Source organism: Trichosurus vulpecula, chromosome 5 (genome assembly GCF_011100635.1).
Source record: "Trichosurus vulpecula isolate mTriVul1 chromosome 5, mTriVul1.pri, whole genome shotgun sequence".
In the NCBI taxonomy this organism is placed as follows: Eukaryota; Metazoa; Chordata; class Mammalia; order Diprotodontia; family Phalangeridae; genus Trichosurus; species Trichosurus vulpecula.
The window spans coordinates 166,579,061-166,583,122 of NC_050577.1; the positions used below are offsets into that span (position 1 = coordinate 166,579,061).

At 39.2% G+C, this 4,062-nt stretch overlaps 1 pseudogene; it reads left to right on the forward strand.

Moving 5' to 3' along the window:
• The first annotated feature begins 1,330 nt into the window (after nucleotides 1–1,330).
• Nucleotides 1,331–1,806, forward strand: LOC118851922 (annotated as a pseudogene).
• The last annotated feature ends 2,256 nt before the right edge of the window (nucleotides 1,807–4,062 follow it).

A 4,062-nucleotide genomic window follows, 5' to 3' on the forward strand; every position in this document is an offset into this window, starting at 1 on the left:
TTCCTCCACCAATCTACAACTCATCCATAAACTTAGTTTAGAGAATTGCCTATGTCACCAAGTTGCTAAATAATTTTCCCAGATTCACACAGCTAAAATGTATCCAAGGCAGGATCTGTATCTATGGCTTCCTCATTACTAAGCCAGAGAGTGAGTGAATGATAAATGATGAATGAATGAAAAAGCATTTATTAAGCACTTACCACTTACTTATCTGCGATAAGCACTAAGGATACAAATTCTCTCTATAGCATGAAGAATGAATTGGAGAGGGCAGAGAATGGATGCAGGAAGACCTGGGAGGAAGCTATTCTAATAGTGTACATGAGTGGAAATGAAAGCCTGTATTAGAATGGTGATAGTGGAAGATGAGAAAAGCGACTGAATCCAAAAGCAGTTACGGAAATGGAATCAATGGGACTTGGTAACTAATTGAATGTAAGAGGGGAGGGAGAAACAAGAATCAAAGCTAGCCAGAGGAAATGGTGTTTGGTCTTCCAGGTTGAGTTGTGATGTCCCAACTAAGGTACCAATAATTTGGGACACTGCCAAGTGATGAGAGGTTTTCTATAAAAGGAGAAAGATGTAGAAAGTCTTAAATCATAAGTAATAGGTATCCAATCATGGCTCCAAAAGATGCATGAATGAAGCATGCTTCTCACTTCCTGAAAAAGAGGTGATGGACTGTAGGGGCAAAACGAGACATATGTTTTCCTACATAACCAATAAAACACAAATTTGTTTTGTTTGACTCGTATTATGAGTGTGGACTTTTATTTGGGGGTGTAGGAAGAGTTGTGGGAGAAAGTGGCAGAGTGGTGATAGTGATACAGAATAGAAAAGATTGTAATATCATAGATTTAGAGCTAAAAGGGAACCAACACCTTCATTTTATAAATGAGGAAACCAAGTGCCCAGAGATGTTAAGTCCAGGGTCACGTAGCTAGTGTCCGAGTCAGGATTTGAACTCAGGTCTTCCTAACTCCATGTCCAATAAGTGCTCTCTCCATTGCATCATGTTACCTCTCAGAGAAGAGTGTCTTTGAAACATTTGTAGTACACACAGAAGAAGACAGAAGGAAAGCCAGAAGGGGACACAGACAAACAGTAAAACGTTGGTACTATCATGTTGACATATATATAAAACAAGCTGTTAAGTAATAAATTCACAGTTTCATATGCAATCCTCTTTTCTGAGTTTTTAATATTGAAATGTTTATTTTGGTGATTTTCTAGTCTGCAATTTTTTTAGTCCTGGAGTCTGAGTATACCCATCAAGACTATATAGAGGCTGTCTGATAGGAACTTGGGCACCAGTAGCCCTAACAGCATGGTTGATGAATTGATAAATAACCAGACTGAGGACTTGAAAGAAACCTGTTCACTATTTGACAAGAATGGAAATGGTCTTATTATAGTATAGGGGCTGTGATAAGGTCACTTGGGCCGAACCCTATAGAAGCAGGATATGGATAGGATATGATTAATGAAGTAGATTCAAATGGTAATGGGACACTTGGCTTTCCAGAGTTTCTGATGATGATGGTGGTGGTGGTGATGGTAGGGTTGGCGGCAACAGCAAGAAAAATGAAAGACACAAATAGTAAAGAAAAAATTAGAGAAGCATTTCTTGTATTTGATAAGGATGGCAGTGGTTATATTGGTGAATTTTGACATGTAATGACAAACCTTGGAAAGAAGTTGACAGATGATAAAGAGGTTGATGAAATGATCAGGAAAGCAGATATTGATTATAATGGTCCAAAAAACCATGAAGAGTTTGTAAAAATGATGACAGCAAAGTGAAGACTTTGTACAGAATGTGTTGTATCTTATACAAATTATTTATTTGCCTTTTCTTTGTAACTTATCTATAAATGATCCCTCCTCCTCCCACTCCCACCATCCCCAGCATCAGAAGCATATGCAAGTACAGGCATTAGTACTTCACTCCTCCATGTTTTCCTTCCTTTTATCTTACTGTCATCATTCTGAAACTTTACTTTGGAAAATTGATCTGGTAACATGTTGCAGGTGGCATTCTCTGAATATATCTAAGCCCTTCTGCATATCTAAACATTGATGGAATTGATCAAATGAGGGGACATCTAGATTATGTCTTTAAAAAACAAAGAAGTGATTCTCTTTAGGAGCTAGCTGTCAGCATGTTGTTGAAGTGTAGAATTGTAAATCTGTGCACACTAAGGACAGTCAACAATAGGTACTTAAAGTTGTACCATTGCAAAACGGGCACATTATCCAGATACTCATATTCTCATCCTAGAAAACCATACTCATGCCAGAAAAAAATATTCTTTTGTTACTTGCTTTTTATTTTTAAAAACTTTGTTTAGCGACTTATCAAAAAAAGAAATCTGCTCATGGTAGAATTTGCCTCAAATCTATACTGTTGCATATTTGTTTTCCACTTTTAAAAAGTTACAGTGAAAAATTGATATCGTTGAGATTTGTGCTTAAATAATACGTTGGATTCAGGGACCTCAGAGGTCCCTTCCACCTCTGAATGTCTATAATGTAACATTACAAATATGAGAGAAAAGGCAATGAGAGAAGCCAGTGGCAAAGTAGCGAGGTCAGAAGGACAAGCAGGTTTTAGGACTTTTTCTTCTTCCTTTCACCAACGCCCCCTTGTATCCAGATAGTTACCATTGTTATCGATCCTACCTCCACAGTCCATCCCTTCTCTCCACTCAGATGGCTGCCACCCTAATTCAGGCCTCATCTCTTGCCAGACTATCATAATAACCTCTTAATTAGTTTCCCTGTTTAGGGCCACTCATAACAATTGGAATGAGGGTTCCTTGAGTTCAAGGAGTTTTGAAATAAGAGAGAAAATAATACATTTCTCCAATCTGTTTCAATTCCTTCATTTTGTAGCAAAAGCTTCTCCAAATGAGTGTTCATAACTCAGTAACCCTGGTTCCACATTAGGGAAAGAAAAAAGAAGCCCTCACAAAAGACTTATCAATCCACAGGAGATTTATTAAAGTATATTTTTTACAGCCAGCTGGGGCCTCCGAAGGCATGGAGATGGTGAGGGGTTGCTACAAATCCTCTAAATAAATCCACATCCAAATTAGGTAATGATATGGCATCTCCAAAGACAGCTTCCGTTTTTCCTTTTGCATAGAAGTTCCATCTTTTATCTCTATTAGAGATGCTCCTTCCTTTTGGGAGGGTTCAAGGATAGTGACTCCAAGATAGTGAATGGTGAGGCAAGGTGCTATCTCCTACCTCTATATACAGATCTATGCTTTGGCTCTTTGAGAGAAGTAATTTGTTGAAGGAAATAAAAGCTTGAGGCGGTAGTTAGCTGACGTTAGCTAACAAGAACCTGGCGAGGCTAATCTGTGATGCCAGGTGTGCTGGGGATGTTTTGGTCTGTCTGAAACAAGTCTCTCCCTTCTACAATCCATCTTCCACTTAATTTTCAATGTTCTTTCTAAAGTGCCTGTGAAACCTGGAGAGTCTACTAGCACCATGGCAGGAAACTGAACCACTTCCATTTGAATTGTCTTACAAAGATTCTGAAGATCAACTGGCAGGATAAGGTACTGGACACTGAAGTCCTTTCTCGAGCTGAACTGCCAAGCATTCCAACTCCGCTGCAGAGAGCACAGCTCTGATGGGCTGGCCATATTGTTTGAATGACAAATATGCACTCATCTAAAAGACTTTTATGGAGAACTCACACAGGGCAGAAGAAGTGATATAAGGACATTCTCAAGGTCTCTCTGAAGAACTTAGGACTTGATTGTGAAAGGTGGGAGACAATGGCACAGGGCCGCCTAACATGGCATGGCTGCATCAAAGAAGGTGCTGTGCTCTGTGAGCAAAGCAGAATTGCTTTTGCTCAAAAGAAACCTGAGATGCACAAGTTTAGAGACATCTCCACTCCAAATGCTGGCATGGACTATTTGTGCCAAACCTATAGTAGAGCATTCTGTGCTCCTATTGGTCTGATCAGCCACAGTCAGACACACTGTACCTTGAACCCAATGTAGTGATGTCATTTTGGTCCTCTTTGAGAATAAAGGACAA